We start from the raw sequence: 18,292 nt of genomic DNA on the forward strand, positions 1-18,292 counted from the left end.
TGATGCATTCTCCATGGACCAGTTGGCCCTGTACACAAATTGCAGAGGATCCATTTGGGTGACAGTGTGACCCTTCAGATAGGAGAGAACCAGTCTTTCGAAGGTCTTCATGATTGCAGTTAAAGCAACAGGTCTGAAGTTATTTAGATCTGTGACTCCTGGTTTCTTGGGGTGCCGTAGTACATCAGCCTCCTGGACAATTTCCTGTGCCAGGGAGCGTGAGTAGCATGGGCAGGTGCGGAAGGGAGAAGTTCCCTGGGTGAGGATGTGAGTGCTAGGTCCACGTGGTGGTTGAGTTGATGCTCGAAACCTGCAATAGAATGTGTTGAGCTCTTCAGCTAGCGTGATGCTAGGAAGTGTGTGTTGAGGCGGGGGCTTGAAGTTAGTGGCTGCCCTGAGGCCTTTCCAGACATCACGTGAGTTGATGGACTGAGGGTTTGCACTCAGCTTGTTAGAGTAGTCTCTCTTTGCTGCTATCAGCTCTCGGTTCAAGGTATTCCTGGCCTCCCTGAACTCCTCTGGGGTGCTGGATTTCTGTGCTTCCTCTTTGATCCTCCGGAGTTGGCGTAGCCTGCCGTTGAACCATGGTTTGTTATTTGTGAAGACTTTGACGGTCGTCGTTGGGATGCATGACTTCACAGAATGTGATATTTGAGGGGATATTCTCCCCTCAAATTCTCACTTAGCCTCCTCTGACAACTTTTTAGTCGGTTTGGAGGTTTTGAGTTGCCTTCTGTAGGTGGGGATCAGATGGATTAGGCAATGATCAGAGTTGCCTAGGGCAGCGCGGCGAGTAACCTTGTACGCACATATAGGACCGTGTAACAGTGGTCCAGGGTGCTTTGATTTCTGGTGGGGCAGGTTATGTGTTTGTATCGAGGCACCTCCTGGTGAACGTTCGCTCTGTTGACATCACCTAGGATGATGAAGAGGGAGTCCGGGAGGGATGTCTCCCACAGCGTGATGGTGTCACTGAGTGTGTGCAGGGCAGAACAGATTTATTTAATTCAGCCCTGTCAAGCACCCCTGACGATTGGCCATAAATCAGGTGTTCGCAAAATTCGTAAACCAGGCTCTTACCTGACAGTCTCTACTATTCACAACTCTACACTTTTCAGTTTCAGGATAAGGTCTGATTCGCATCTGTGTTTTCCCAGACAGCTGGTTTGACAAGGCACAGATGAACTCCCTATAACTCTAAAATTCATATTTTTTTATATTTCAATTTTTTTCAAAACACTACGAAATGCCAACCGAACTATCTTTACAGAAGTTATTAAAGTGGACCTGAACTCTTGCACAGGACAGATGAAACAGAAAAATCCGCCCTGAATGTATTTAGAGAGTTTAGCTGGTCTTACCCCTTATCTGCAACTAATCACAAATGTAATTTGATCTCAGGGCTGTGTCAACTCAGGAATCCCAGCAGAGCAGCTCATTTGTAAACACAGGATGTTAACCCTATGTCTGCTCCCATAAAAGCAGGAAGTAGACACAATGCATATTTATTGCAGGTTTTCTATCAGCTCTAACAAATAAATGTTTTTCTTTAAAGGTTATTATGCTATTGCTTATCTTTTAGAGCAGAGAGGCAGTTCTGAGTTCAGGTCCGTTTTAAGATCAGTTTGACACACTGAGCGATTTTAACTCCAATCATACACAAATCAAATCAAATATAGCTTTATTGGCATGACCAAGATTCATACAGGTATTGCCAAAGCAAGGGGGAAAAGGGGGATCTGAAAGGGGGTGGGGTAGGGGGACACTGGCTAAGCAGTCTGAGGACATTTTTAGGTTTACATTTCCGTTATGCTCCTCTCAGTCTGTGGCATGCTGTGACGTAGTGTGAAGCGATTGTCACTGTGGATTCCTCTTCTCCCAGTAAGATATATGTTTTTCTCTCATCTTCTAATGTAAGAAAATCTGGGAATAGTTCCAACAATTTCTTAAAGTACGTGTCCATGGTTGCAGTATATTTGGAGCAGTGCAGCAGGAAGTGGCTTTCATCCTCAAGGGTTTTCTGCTCACAGTGTTGGCACACGTGTCAACAATGTCAGGAACCGGCCCCGCGGCAAGCCTGCAGAAACGGTTCCTGACTGCGGGTTTGACCAGATCGAGAGGGGAAGCAGCCTCACAAGGCTGTGACCCCTCAGAAACACTTCTCACTGCCACCACTAGCTGCCGCTGGACACTTCCACTCCGCTGTCGAGTGATCTGCATGCAATCCGCGTTTTCGTATTCGGGTCAGCTTTGCGCTTTAGGCCGAATACGGGAACGCCACACAGACACACACACACACACACACACAGTACAATCGTACAGTAGCGAGGCACAATCAGGCACTGACTTTGTAATGCAAGTTACACTGCAGTCTCTTCTAGGCTATGAGCGTTAGCTTAGTACAGTCAAACTTATCAAATAACTATTTAATAGTTCAGAAAAAAAGTGGAACAATGCAGAAAATATATACAAAAGATTTACAAAAACACAATAAAAGTTACAAAATAAAAATTACAAAGGCACACATGCAAAACAAATCAAGTTCAAAGTCATACTTTAAAGTTTGATACTTATGTTTATATATGTCAACTCATAACACCATACTGCATACAAATGTGAAATCTGTTTATGGATATGACTGATGGGAATTGAGAAATCACCATACCAGATATTATGCCAGATGAATTCCCTCTGGGATGGGGGACTGCCCCAGGCTCCGATGGCAGCAAGGCTGCACTTTGCTTGTCACAGCCACTCCCAGCTGAGAGGGAACAAAATCCAGTGACCCACCAAGTTCATCATCATTTTGTCGAATTCCATGTATCGACAGGCCAGCCGGACACTGGCCAAACCACAACATTTTGAATTACTTGCTAGTGGCTTTGGGTCACCCCGAGCTGCTTGGGTATTCTGTCAGCACAAAGTCATATTGAACTTTTCAAACATACTTCATCATGCTCTCTTCTGTATTTCTATCCAACCAATCTGTTCAGCTGCCAGATATAATGTACCATATCATCGGACGTCCTCCGGGCTGTTCTGCGCCTGCGCAGTACAGCCCGGAGGACGTCCGATGACGTCAGCGCACCCCCGTGGAACGCATAAGAGCACGTCGTTGGAGCGCAGAAGAGCCCGACCTGGCAGCCGGCCTGGCCAGGTCGGCCATCGGGAGCCTGCGGAGCGGCGGCGAGGGCACCTCCTGCCTGCCAAGGGCTGGAGGAAGCCCCAGGTAAGTGAATATGGATTTTAATTTTTTTTCCCACTCCCTGAACCTTCCCTTTAACCGGTTCAGCACCGCAGTCCGAAAATCTCATGCATCCGAGCAACGTTCACCTCCCATTCATTCGCCTATAAAAAAAACTTTATTGCTACTTATCACAATGAATTGATCTATATCTTGTTTTTTCCGCCACTAATTAGGCTTTCTTTGGGTAGTACATTTTGCTAAGAATTATTTTTTTCTAAATCTATTTTAACAGGAAGATTAAGAAAGAAATGAAAAAAATTATTATTTCTCAGTTTTTGGCCATTATAGTTTGAAATTAATATACGCTACCGTAACTAAAACTCATGTATTTTATTTGCCCATCTGTCCCGGTTATTACACCGTTTAAACGATGTCCCTATCACAATTTATGGTGCCGATATTTCATTTAGAAATAAAGGTGCATTTTTTCAATTTGCGTCCATCACTATTTATAAGCTTATAATTTTAAATAATATAATAACATATTCTCTTGACATGCATATTTAAAAAAGTTCAGACCCTTGGGTAACTATTTATGTTTTTGTTTTTTTTATTGTATTTTTTATTTTATTTAATAAAAAAAAGTGTATGTTGGTAATTTTTGGTGTGGGAGGGAAACTGCTAATTTTAAATGTAAAATAATATTTTTTTTTTTATTAAAAATGTATGTGGGTGCAGTTTACTATTTGGCCACAAGATGGCCACAGTGAAAAAAGTCCTGGATGCAAACGATCTCGCATCCAGGAACTAAAATTCTGGGGAGAAGTTTCCTGGGGGCAGAAATACCGCGCTCTCTGGAGAGAAAGCGTCGGTATTTCTGCGGGGAAGTTAGATCGGTGAATGGGAATTATATTCCCATTCACTGATCGGGGGGCTAGCAGCAGGCAGCGGGAGCGCGCGCACCAGCCGGCGGCAGCAGCACCTATCTGGATGAGGAAGCTCGTCCAGATAGGCCGAACTGGTTAACATGAGTCGTCACAAGGGGAAGTCGAGCGGCTCCCCCTAGTGACGGCTCATGTTAATGATTCAATGAGTAATTCCCCATGACTCAATGAGTTATTAACATGAGCCGTCAGTAGGGGAAGCCGCGCGGTATGCAAGATGACTGCAGATTGCCGCCGCTGGAGGAAGGTGAGCCGCTCTGCCACTAACGATTCTTTTACAGGGGTAGTGCTGACAAGATTGAGGCGGAGAGGACCACCCAGCGCTGGATTCCGAAGGGAGGTGAGTCGCTCTGCAGTTGTTACCGGGGGAGCGGGGGGGCCGGCAGACCACACAGGGGGACAAGGCAGGGAGTCCCCGACGTAGCGACGCGTCGGTGGTTCGTATCGGCGGGCGTTGGAGTCGGGGATTCCCTGCCTTTGAAATATAAGATGCAGGGACTTTTTCTCCCCATTTTTGGGGGAGAAAAAGTGGGTCTTATATTCCGAAAAATACGGTATATTATAACATGCAATGAAAAACAGGTTTGTGTACTGCACATCAAAAATAAATAATGCAAAATTAATTCAATGGGCCTGATTCATCAAGCTGCGCTGCTAGAGCGGCGCAGCTTAACGTTGTGTAGTGCACGCTATGCACTCCTTACATAGCAGTGCTTGCTGACATGTAAGGAGTGTGTCTTCCTTAGTTACGTGCATCGCTTCCTTAGCAGTGCGCGTAACATTAACTGCGGGTGGCCCTGCTCGAGTGAATTATCGCTACCGTGATACTTCACTTGCAACCGCTACTGTATTACTTTCCGTTGTTATATAAATTAATACCCGCAGTTAATGTTACGCTAAGGAAGCAATGTGCGTAACTAAGGAAGGCACACTCCTTACATGGCAGCAAGCCATGAAGATAAGGAGATAAGGAATACAAAAAAATAAAAACAAAATGTGTCCATGTGGAAGTGGAGGGCAACACTATGCATATGACCCCGTCGCCGCACTGTGGCACAGAGTCATATAAATAAGGATTTTTGCTGTGATGCAGTGGAAGGCTCCTCTGCTGCATGATCAGAAAGGGGCCTTAGATAAACATCCAATACAGTCTACATCCCCTAACTGAAAACTGAAGGGACTTTTCCAGTCATCTGTATTTGGAGATTAACTATTGCCAGTAATGTATAGAAAATCTACTTTGTTCAGTCATAGAAATCCTGTTTCTATGTATGTTGTGTGAAGGTTAATGTGAATGAAGAGATTTTTGAGAAGAGTGGAGTTTGCACTCACTGGCCTGAACTGTAAATTAAGTGCTCTCCTACCCCACCTAACCCAAGGGGATACTTTAATTTTTATGGTTTTTAATATGTTAATATGCACATTCTATGGTATTGCAAGATATTGCAGATATCCAAAATGTAAGATGATGAAATCCTACACAAGTTATTTTTTTATTATTATTATTTTCAACTACCATGCTGTCTTCCTATTCCTTCCAGCAGTCAAATACTGCTTGGCTGGAGTAAACATCAAACTCCTCCTCCATCTAATCATCACTCCCAGGATGTAATCAGGAAAAAGTTGGAATGGGGCAACCACCAGTCTTTTCCTGTGAACACTGAGTGCTGTATATGGGGAAGCAGAGGAGGGGGAAATAGGTGGTTATTGTGCAGGGCAAACAGGAAAAAAAAATAAAAAAAAAATCTGTTGGATGAGCTACAATGTAGGTTCTCCAAAGGGTATCTAAACTAAAGCCTGATACACACTTTCAATTATAAATCTGACAATCACTGACTAATTTTACCACCTGTTGTACGGTGTTAGCCATCAGTAAAAGCAAGACGTTTCAGTGTACCATTTATTGGCTTAGAAGAAAAGAAGTAAGCTTTCGACTATGAAGCCGATAAATACCAGTAAATTGTATCATCCTGATTTAAAGCTTCTTGCTACACAATCTGCTAATAGTAATCAATATCTCCAATTTAGGAAAAACAGAGGCGCAAAAAGTATAAAACCAATTCTTAAAAACTTTAAAAATGCTTAGGAGGCAGTGGTGGACTTACCTCCCACAAGCAGACCCAAGAGGCTGTATTATTCAAAAAATATTTATTGGGTATACTCCAGGGGGATTTCGCAACGCGTTTCACAGGCTTTGTACCCGCTTCCTCAGGCAATAAACGATAGGAGCATACATCAGCAATTGGTCAGGGACACGCTTGACGCCAAGCGTGTCCCTGACCAATTGCTGATGTATGCTCCTATCGTTTATTGCCTGAGGAAGCGGGTACAAAGCCTGTGAAACGCGTTGCGAAATCCCCCTGGAGTATACCCAATAAATATTTTTTGAATAATACAGCCTCTTGGGTCTGCTTGTGGGAGGTAAGTCCACCACTGCCTCCTAAGCATTTTTAAAGTTTTTAAGAATTGGTTTTATACTTTTGGCGCCTCTGTTTTTCCTTAATTGGTCATATATATCCACCCCTGGTGGAGGGGGATACCCCTTTTGTTTCTACTGTCTACAGAGAGCGACTTCTTAATCCTGAGTGAGGACAGGAAAATCTCCTCACCTGCCTATACAGTGGTTGCCTGGAGGTAACCCTGGTTTGTGAGTATAACTTATACTCTTTCTATACTCAACTTGTTTATAACATATTACACTATATTGGGCTCTCGGTTTCTCTTTTACATATACAGTAATCAATATCTGTTGACCTTCATACATGGACGTGGTAAAATTGGTCAGTGATTGGCTAATCATAATTGAAAGTGCATACCGGGCTAAACACTGTAACAGACAGTCTATTGCAATGAGTTTTGAGAATAATAATAAAAAAAAAAAAAAAAAAAAAGGGATAACTCATATATGGTAAGGCCTGAAGAAGTATGTTTAGTTAATTTAAAGCATAGAGGAATTCTTGAATAGTATGTATATGCATATTTTGAGCACTCCTAACAAAAAACAAAACAAAACTGTAAGAGTAATGTGAGTAATGGCATAGTCCCCTAACCCACTATTAAAGTGATCCTCCAGACTAAAAATCTACTCAGCAGCACTGAAAAGGCTTGGTGTTTAACAGTTTCATAGCATCAGAACTTTGTTTTTCTTACCCAAGCCTCATCTTTAGCTGCACAAAAGCTAAGCTCCACCCCATCAAACAAATCTGCCCGGTCATTTTTCCCCTGATGCTGTGCACAGCATGATGGGATATGTGATGTTCTCATTGCCTAGCACGCACAGCTGAGAGGCGTGATCAGGACATAGGACAGTTGGAACTGTGTCTCATGCTCCCTGTCACCTCCTTTCAACCAAGAAGATGGCTGCCCCATGAAATCACAAACATTTACCTGTTCTTTTAAAACAGGGTGGGTTAGAGATTATATTACCTATCTATTTTAATTAACATAGCTAATGTTACTGAATGACAGCATGTTTGTTTAGGCTGAAGTTCTTCTTTAAAGAGCACTGGAAAGTTTCAACACTATGAGGAGAGATAGAGAAAAAGATGTCCCGCTGTACCAAGGTTTAGGTAAAAGTCCAATCTTTATGGTCACATCTATGGACACGCAGCAAAAAAGCTTGCGCATAGAGTGTGCATGACTCCTTAATCCTAGAAAGATTGGAATTTTACCTAAACCATCAGTGCAGTGGGACAGCTTTTCTATATCCATTGTTAGAGGCATCTCGATTCCCTGCTACCGGTTGGATAGTATGTACACGGTGGTTGTGGCAGCCCTACCTCTTCTTTCCCTACAGTAAAAAGCTGTCACATTATGGGGGAAGACACTGGAACTTTGTGGCAAAGAAAGGGAAAACCCAGGTGGTTGAGACAGTCAGTTCAAGAAAGCAAAAAAACACAACAACAAAAAACTGCTATCCATTTATAATTTAATTCAGAAAATAGATTTCTGAAATCTTGTATTTTTTATTTGGGTCCACTTTAAGGTATGCTATATTTTCAGCATGTGGCCACACCCACTGTTGACCATGCTTACTCCCTCCCCACTTTTAGGGTCAGCAGTACCTAAAAGTTGCCCGGTATGTTTTTGCAACATGATGACTGCTGTAATCAATATTGCACTCACTTGACAACAACAAGGGATATGGATGTGGAGCACATGAAGCATATGGAAGTGGAACACAACACATGCTGCCAGCCTTCTCAATTACCCTCCCCTTGCCCCCAGCATTCTCATTGGAGTTTTCCCTCTTTTGCTGCCTCATTTGCTGGTACTTACAAATGTAACTAATTATTTTCTCAATCTATACCTGCCCAGACATCTACACTGTCTACTTCTGTTAGTGAACCATAAAAGGGAATTCAATCTCCACGACTTACTGTCGTCTATCAAGCTTCATCCACCAAAAAACACCTGTTCCACACACTGCCTAGAACAATACCTCCCCATTCATCTTAAAGGGGTTCTTTTGCGGAAAAAGTAGGCAGTTAAAAAATGTGACAGATGACGGGTTTTGGGCCAGTCCATCTTTTTAAGGGGGATTCTCAGGGCTTTGTTTTCAACAGTATTTCCTGAACAACAGTTGCAAAATCTAACTGACATAATAGTGTGCATGTGATTAGGGAGGCCGGCTGGTATCTTGCTATTTTGGCTGTTAAACTGCTGTTCAGGAAATGCTGTTGAAAACAAAGAAAGCCCTCAGAATCCCCCTTAAAAAGATGGACTGGCCCAAAACCTATCATCTGTCACATTTTTTAACTGCCTACTTTTTTCGCAAAAGAACCCCTTTAAACTCATCAGGAACACATCATTATACTTTGAACGGTTATAGTATTTGCAGTGGTTCGTATGGGATCACTTGCATGTTCATCATTGAAAATCTGAATACGTAAACCACATGTGTAGCTGGCAAAACATCCTGCATAAGCGGAAATACTTGACAGTGAGCACTAGAAGCAAGGCAGTACGTGACAAAGTGGTATCATGTAAAATATTTAAAACTTCCTATTCAAAAGAGATGTTAAAACTTCAGACAGGACTTGTATATAAATCTTCTTGTATACAAGATACACATGACTTGTATATAAGAAGAAAAAATGTTTGCAGCTCTTGGTGGCACATTTTTGTTGTTGGTTTTCTCTTATTTATAGTACAAAAAGAAGATGCTCAGTGAGGACTGAACACCTAAGCTCTAAATGGCATGCACCCATTTCAAGTGTTCCTAAAGTGTAATGTGACACGAGATGGAGAGAGTGAGGAGAAAATATATATATACATACATATACATATATACATATATACACACACACACACACACACACACACTCTAGAAGTCCCCTTCTGTTGTTCTGGAGAGCAAATGTTAAAAAATATGTTACCTACGCAAATGAGCTTGTTGTGCTGAAAAGTTAATAGAAGCCAAAACAGTTTTATTTGGCTGAGAAAATCTTCTCAAAGTAATTATCTAATGAGGCTGTTTGCCCGACATCTGTGCTGATGCTCTGCCTCTGAGGCTAGGGTCACACTTATTAGAATTGCATGCGTTTTTCCACAATGTGGAAAGCGCATACAGAATCACACAATGTTACTCTACGAGCCGCACAAAAAAAACTTTTTGGTGCTGTAAAAAAAGAAAAAACAAACTCAGCAAGTTCATTCTCACTCAATGCTTTCCTATGAGAAATGAAAACTGTATGCGATCCGCATACTTTTTTTTTTTTTTTTTTTTTTTATTTAAAGAGAACCGGAGGTGGGGATCTTAGAGTTAAATCTATACACAGAGGCTGGGTCTGGCTATAGTGCCCAGCCTCTGTTGCTAGTTGAATATTCCCTAAATCCCCCCTGCGCTCTGCACGAGCACATAAATTACAGCCGCGCTGGCGACACTGAGCGTGTCGCAGCGGGCTCTGTTTACCATTCTAGTGCCACTCACCCGCCTCCTGCAGAGCGCCGATCCCCGCCCACGTTTCTTCCCTCGCCGCTGATTAGAGAGAAGGGACTCGGGCAGGGACCAGCGCTCTGCAGGAGGCGAGGGGAGCGGCGTGAGTGACACTAGAAAGGTAAACAGAGCCCGACAGCGCGGCTGTAATTTATGGGGGGGGGGGGGAAATTATGTTTACACTTCATTTACACGTATATTAATCAAAAACTCATAATAGAAATGCACCAACACAAACACAAAGCAGGAAAACTTTTGGCAGAATGAATGACTGATGGTTTTCTGCATGGACAAGTGTGACTTTAGCCTAATACTATAAGGCACTGGGCCAGACACTAGTCAAATTCCACGGACTGCATACTTGCAATATAGAGAAAGCAGAAGGTGGTTTTTCCAGGGGCGGTGCTACACGCCAGAAGCTGCTGCATAGTCTGCCTTTGGGAAGGACTTTGAAGGAGAAGACATCACAGGTAAACATAAAACTTTCCTTACAGGAGGACCCATATATTATATTGTGGCTGGATATCCGCTTTAATCTACATTATCCACATTACCTGTAGATCAGTTGTGAATTACATGAGAATGTTGTAATGGTATTATCTATTTCACACAAATCCAGTCAGACAGTATTCATTTTAAGTTGTACATTACACTCTGATGTACCCAAAGTTGGATCGTTGTACAAAAGGCCTGTACGCTTTCTACAGATGCTTCAGCCCAGGACTGTACTTTATTCTAATTCTGTGCACACCAGTACCTATGTAGTAGGCAATTGCATAGTTAAGACCTCTGGAGCTTTCCTTTTGCCCTCTGTCTTTACATGTTGTGTCGCTAAACCAGGGCTGTGGAGTCGGAGTCGGAGTCGTGGAGTCGGAGTCGTGCAATTTTGGGTGCCTGGAGTCGGAGTCGGGAAAAAATGCACCGACTCCGACTCCTAATGAATTTGTAACTAATAAAAATAGAAAATATGATAAAATGTTCTATTTCTCAGATAATAGTCATTAAAAATAATGTATATATACAGTATATATACAGTAATAGCTGTGCTTAGTCCACAAAAATGAAATAAACCAGTCAAAATTAGTTACTTGTGCTGCTTCAATAAAGCAGTCCCCGTATTTTTAAGGTCAGATATACATATCTGATTGTGACTGTATATATGATGTGTACACAGGAATCTCATATATACTAAATAACATCTATGCTGTAAGAATAAAGCCTGGTGTGTAGCTGTGTCACTAATAGAGATGGTCAACGAGATGGAAATAATTCTGCATTGATGCTGATTTATGCAAATGTATGCACTCCCTTTGCTGATGAAATCAAATAATTTGATATGTTGTTAAAATTTGGTTTGGTGACTACAAATTAAAGGGTAACTGAAATGGATGAAAAGTAAAGTTTTATACATACCTGGGGCTTCCTCCAGCCCCCTTCAGGCTAATCAGTCCCTCGCTGTCCTCCACCACCCGGATTTTCTGCTATGAGTCCTGGTAATTCAGCCAGTCAGCGCTGTCCGGTCGCATGCCGCTCCCACAGCCAGGAACATTCTGCACCTGCGCAATAGTGCTGCACAGGTGTAGTATGCTCCTGGCGGCGGAGTGTGTGCATGCGCACTACGCCTGACTGGCTCAAGTACCTGGACTCATAGCAGAAGATCCAGGTGGTGGAGGAGGACATCGAGGGACTGATTATCCTGAAGGCGGCTGGAGGAAGCCCCAGGTATGTATAAAACTTTAATTTCATCTGTCTCAGGTTTACTTTGTTACACAGTAGTACTACACTCTACATATGCACTCCCCACAGAGCTGCAGGGAATCCACTGAGAATGCTGTGCACATTGAACACAGAGGTGTTGTCTGTTTACAATCTCCTCATTCCCCTGCAGAGTACCTGCACATCATTCTTACATGTACCCACACTTACATTGCCTAGGGCCTGATAGAGGTTCTTTGTTCCGGTTTGTACCTTTTACAAGTACTCTTACCAAGGACTAGTTTTAGTCTAAAGGGAATAAATATAGTAGTCTACATATCCTTCTCACTTCAGTTGTCTTGTAAAATTCCTAAGCGTTGGCAGTTAAGAGACGAATTTCATGTTACATACTTTTAATCAACAAAATTGTAATATGCAAATTAGAGGAGTCGGAGTCGTGGAGTCGGAATCGGTGGAATTCTAAACTGAGGAGTCGGAGTCGGAGTCGGTGGATTTTTGGACCGACTCCACAGCCCTGCGCAAAACTACCAGTGTGAAAGGTCCCACTGAAATATAATTGCATTTGTGTTTCAACGTGATTATTTTGTCCTTTGCGTCACAACAGAAAGGAGCCTAAGGGCCCATTTCCACTGAAAGCATTTCATTCTACTTTCTAAAAATGTATTTTTCCAATCGTATATTTGTAAACCACCATTTGGCGTCTCCATTAGTGCAATGTGTGTAGGCAGTGCATTTGTGTAATGTTGAGTGGGAGCACACAAAGAAAAAGATACTTTAGGGGACCATAGGCAAATGCGGAGGGGGGGGATTACAGCTGCCCATAATGTGCCCTCAGACCAGGGCCGATGCAGGGTCTGGGGACAGGCACAAGTTGAGACACCAGAATATCTGCAGGTATCCTGCAGCTGACAGCACTGCCCCCTTTCTGTCCCTGCTACAGTTAACTTTGGATGTAGCGACTTTGTGTGCTAAGAGCAGCTCTGGGGAACTTAACAGAGTCAGGCTTGAGCACAGCCCTGTGCCCCGCTGTGTGAATGCTTCAGGAGCAGGTCGGACATTTAGGAAAGGATTGTCAGATCCTGTCAGTTGGACGGGAAATTGCATTGTGTGTACCCAGCATGATGTCCTACTATATTATTATACTGTCTTGTGCATGGCTGAGGAAGACCTTTCAGGAATTCCCCCCCCCTTGAAAATCCTGGGTTTGCCCCTGGGGACCCAGCAGGAAACCTCATAGGGACCAGTTCTCCAATCAGAGTACCCTCTTAATGCACACGTTGTGATTGGGCAAACCGTGTTGCATAGTCCGAGCCGGGACAAGATCCTCCAGCGCCCAAGGCTGAGACACCAAAGTGCGCCCCTCCATCCCATCCATCCCTCCACACACTAATTGCTATTAGACTTAGAGGTGCTCCAGGGCCCCCAACGCCTTAACCTCCCTGGCGTTCTATTAAGATCGACAGGGCGGCTGCGGGAGCGTTTTTTTTAAATAAAAAAAAAAAAAAACTATTTCATGCAGCCAATTGAAAGTTGGCTGCATGAAAGCCCACTAGAGGGCGCTCCTGTAGCGTACTTCCGATCGCCTCCGGCGATCAGAATTAACAAGGAAGGCCGCAATGAGCAGCCTCCCTTGTTTCGCTTACCTCGTCGCCATAGCGACGAGCGGAGTGACGTCCTGGACGTCAGCCGACGTCCTGACGTCAGCCGCCTCCGATCCAGCCCTTAGCGCTGGCTGGAACTGATTGGTCCGGCTGCGCAGGGCTCGGCGGCTGGGGGGGACCCTCTTTCGCCGCTGCTCGCAGCGGCGATCAGGTAGCACACGTGGCTGGCAAAGTGCCGGCTGCGTGTGCTGCTTTTTATTTGATAAAAATCGGCCCAGCAGGGCCTGAGCGGCGACCTCCGGCGGTAATGGACGTAACAATGCGTCCATACCGCTAAGGAGGTTAATCTCCAGTTATCTGTCTAGCAGTCACTGCCATGTATCTCCTTTTCTTATTTCTCTCCGCTTCAAACACAATAGGGGAATGATAGCTGAGTGAGTTCAGTGTTCCCCCAAGGCTCTTTTAGGCGGGTGCTCCGCCCAGCTAGTTTTGGTGAGCACCCGGCTGTCAACGGCTCACCTCCTCCTATGCTGTAAGCAGAGTTGCTCACAGAAGCACTGGCGCTGCATTCTCTAATCTCGCCCCACCCGGCTACTATTTCATTCCACCTGGAAAAATTTCTGGGGAGAACACTGGAGTTGTGCGCCCCCTCCTACACTGTGCCCTAAGGCTGGAGCCTCTCTCGCCTCTGCCTTGGCCCACCCCTGTGTTTACTACAAACTTTTGGAAACCTAGCAGTTTAAGAGTGTGCCGTCCACCGAATCACGTTAGCTTTATTTTCCTATGAGGTTTCCTGCAGGGTCCCCTAAAGTAACTAGTGCCAAAAAAATATATATAAAATGTAGTATGATGCAATTTACTCACAATTTGTGTTTTAATGTAACTTCCCTATGAAATGCAATAAAAAAAAAGCCAAAATAAAAAATTGCTGTGCTTTGATGACACTGCCCCATCGGGAGCCATGTACTACTGAATAACATTAGAAGCATTTTATTAGTAGAGAAAAAGAGGGTCAAATATATGCAGAAATTAAGTTATTGGAAATTCGTTGCAATATAGGTGGCCTGATAACTGTGTAGAGGAACTTGTGACTAGTACCGACCACAAGCAACAGTAAAAGTTGCTATCATCACATCTCTCGGCGACTCGTCAGTGCATGATTTTATCAAGTCCACAAGGTTACAACTTCAGGGTACAACGTGGAACTGCTGCCTTCCATCCTAAACTCCGTGCCCACACAGCCTGGAGAGTGATCACTGCTCTCTTCACTGTCTTCCAGAAGTCTCATGCGTTCCGAGAACTAGTTATCAGTCTTATTTCCACATATAGAGCGATTACCGCTACTTTGGCCAAGTAACAAACCAAACTCGCTAGCTGTCATCAGCACACGTTTGCTTTGTAAGAATAAGTGTGCTTTTACAAGTCCCCTACAGCTGAACAACTTGCAATGCATCTTACAGCAGCAACAGCTCTAGAAATTGTGTTATGAATGAGAACAATGTGAGAATCGATTCAGCTAGAATACAAGACTTTAGTATACCAGCGGATCATTTTCAGCCTCCTACCTTAGCCCAGGGCAACAAGCCTCTTCCTAGGTCCTGCTGATGATTTCTGTGCCTATTTCCTTGCTTCAGCAGCTGCAGGCTGTGAGCTCACAGCTCAGCATTGAAAGAGGAGGAGCCGGGGAAGGAGGAAGGGAGGAGGTAGTCGTCGCACAGTAAATACTATTCTGCTCTGCCCGCCTAACCAGTGATGAGAGCTGGCCAGTCGTTTTTTGTCAAAAATGTGTGTACCATTTGTGCAGTGCTGTGCGACTCACCCGCCACCACTTCCTTTCATGTTTTCTCTCCCCCCACATCCTGCACTCTTCATGTATTTTATTGTGCACGAGCCTTACATTCCCAAGAGATGCACCAGGTTGCTTTATGTTTTACGTTGCAGCAAGCAGTTATATTATTACTACTAGACAAACTTCGCACTGAAAACCCGTGTCAGGAGGAAATGCAGAAGTAACTTCCTGAATGGTGTTGTGGAATAGCTGTTGTTGGCAATGTCTTCAAGAAGTTCCTCTTGAGTTTTATTTTAGCATATCATTATCATTAAATATGTGTATTAGTGCAGGATGGGCAATGGTATTTTCTTTTTGGTGTTTTGTAAAGAGCAAAATATTTAAGAAAATATTTTATCTTTGTCTATTTATTACATGTGAAACTGAATTGTCTAAGGCCTGGTATGCACTTCTAATTTTGATTGGCTAAAGATTGCTTAAAGGAAACCTTAACTGGCGTGGAAAAAATAATTCACTTACCTGGGGGCTTTCCCAAGCCTCCTGCAGCCGTCCTGTGCCCGCGCCGGTCCTTCTGTGCCCTCCGGTCTCCCTCCGCCGCTAAGTTTCGTTTTCGGACGACTGCCAGTCGTCCTCGGGCAAAGCGTCATCTTCCGCATTCCCCGTCGTAATGAGCCGTAAAGCGCGTCCGCATGACGCCAAGCGCGTCATGCGGACGCGCTTTACGGCTCTTTACGACGGGGAATCCGGAAGAAGATGACGCTTTGCCCGAGGACGACTGGCAGTCGTCCGAAAACGAAACTTAGCGGCGGAGGGAGACCGGAGGGCACAGGACGGCTGCAGGAGGCTTGGGAAAGCCCCCAGGTAAGTGAATTATTTTTTCCACGCCAGTTAAGGTTCCCTTTAATTGTACCACCTCTGTGTAGTATGAAGGCCAACAAGTTTTGAATACTGTTAACAGATTGAGTAAATAAGTTCTAAACAATGAAGTGGTATGATTGGCCAATCAAATTCAGATGTGTGTACCAGGCCTAAGTTAAAGCTCATTTTTCCCCTTCCTTCAGAGTTCTATCATGCTAAGGACACCAAAAATACCATTTTACTTATCTGGATCCACTCAAGAGCATACCACAATGACTCAGGAAGATGGATCCAGCGACGTGCCCCAACAACGAGCACTACCCAATTTGTCTTACTGCAGGTGACGTCACGCGACGCTACACAAGGTTACTCTGTACTTTTCTGTTAGCCGGGCGCATCCACTAGGCGGCGATAATTACTATTCCCCCTCCAGGCGCCATTGATAGTAGGGAAAGATGTAATTCTGGTGGAGTTTTATCGCCACCTAGTGGATGCGTCCAGCTAACGGAAAGGTACCGGTTACTCAATGGGCGTGAACGGAAAATCAAGCGATTGAGTTACTTTGCACAAAGTCGTCAGGGATCTTAAAGATTTAATCTGTCGGGATGGTCATTATCATCGCGGAATGATAAATGAAATTCACGTGATCACGTGCCTGTACCCACATCGCAAAATAACGGAAAGATTGCTCGTTGCTCAAAAAAAAATCGCCGGTCATCGGAAAAATTTGTTCCAAAGAGAGATACACAGCTACACCAGATGGCAGTTAAAACGTCCAAATCTTTATTTAATGCATCACAGGACAAACAGGTACAGGCTCACGCGTATCGGAGCTCTAAATGGCTCCTTAATCATAGCTAACAGACAGGTGTATACTACAGGCAGGCTCGGACTGAACCACCGATTTTTCCATCGGTGGGCCCCGGCCGCCCCGCCTTCTGGGGACCCCAGAGCTGAGAAGGAAGGGGCACAGCGCAGGAAGGGGGGAAATTGTGCACAGGGGAGGGGGGAAGCCTCCCTCCTTCACCTAGGGGCGCCCCCTTCCGCGCTCCCCCCTCCACAATTGCAGCCAGCGGCAGCAGCAGGGAATAGCTTACCGGCATGAGATCCATAGCTCTGTGTGCCGCTGGCTGGGCTGATCTCCTGCACTGCACTGACCAATCACGCTCTCGCAGTACTTTCTGTAAGAGCGTGATTGGTCAGTGCAGTGCAGGAGACCAGCCCAGCCAAACGGCACGCAGAGCTATGGATCTGATCATCCCGGTAAGTGATTCCCCGCTGCTGCCGCTGGATGGCTGCAATTCTGGAGGGGGGGGGGGTGCGCGGAAGGGGTGGCCCCTAGGTGAGGGAGGGGGGGAGGCTTTCCCCTCTGCTCTGTGAACAATTTCCCCCCTTCCTGCGCTGTGCCCCCCTCCTTCTCAGCTCTGGGGCCCCCACTAACTGGGGACCTGCCTTTGTAGGGATATCTGCCGCCAATCCATTAGCATTTTGTGGGGATATCTGCTGCCAATCTAATTGCATTTTGTGAGGATATCTGCCGCCTGTAACGATTGGTGTCAGCACACAGAGAGAATCTGATTGTTGATGATCTGCAGAATCATCAACAATACAGATGTATACTTGATTATGGATGATCTGCAGAATTACCAATAATACAAGTATGACTAACCTCTGGACAACTAATGAGTAAAGTGCTAGATGAACTGAAGGCTATCTCCCGAGGAGCGGGAGATGTAAACGGCTCGGCCAAGAGCCACCTGAGGGGCAGGTGGCCCTGGGCAGTGCAGAAACTATCTCCTTGATAGTGAGAACCTGGTAACCAGGGATAATGGTATCAGGTGTTAAACTGTACTGCAGCCAGAGTAAGAGACCACTGGCTGCTAACAGGCCGGACTCTCTGAGGAGCAGGAGTCCTGGTTGCAGCTGACACCTGGTGGAATGGTGTTACTGCTAGTACAGATAAACTGAGCACTCAGGGAGAGTGACAGCTTGAGTGGTTGGGCAGGCTAGGTCGGCAACACACGAGCAAATCAGGTACAGAGAGAGAGAGACTGATTCGGTAACCGGGTACAGGCAGGGTCTGGCAACAGGTAGGCAGATATGCAGCGGTACCGAATCAGAAAGCAGAGAAAGGTCGACAGAGCAAATGATCATAACATATAATTAAAAAAAGTCCTAGACTGGGGTGTGAGTTCCTTGGTCTCGACACCCTGGAACTAGTCTAGAGTATAACACAGTAATAGCACGGTGTTCCTAAGC

General features: G+C 44.8%; 1 protein-coding gene across 2 annotated transcripts in view; it reads right to left on the bottom strand.

Annotated features, from left to right (window-relative positions):
- The window catches only part of ELMO1 (engulfment and cell motility 1), an 818,731-nt gene that overhangs the window by 717,358 nt on the left and 83,081 nt on the right, over positions 1-18,292 (bottom strand). Inside the window, exon 1 of one of the 2 annotated variants that reach the window (XM_068236400.1) lies at positions 14,952-15,053. The exons of the other annotated variant lie outside the window; for it this stretch is intronic. The gene's annotated coding sequence lies outside the window, so the exon portion shown is untranslated. Of the gene's footprint in view, positions 1-14,951; positions 15,054-18,292 lie in introns of those variants that run through there. 2 annotated transcript variants of the gene reach the window in all.

The sequence above is a fragment of the Hyperolius riggenbachi genome, chromosome 5, assembly GCF_040937935.1.
Source record: "Hyperolius riggenbachi isolate aHypRig1 chromosome 5, aHypRig1.pri, whole genome shotgun sequence".
Classification (NCBI taxonomy): Eukaryota; Metazoa; Chordata; class Amphibia; order Anura; family Hyperoliidae; genus Hyperolius; species Hyperolius riggenbachi.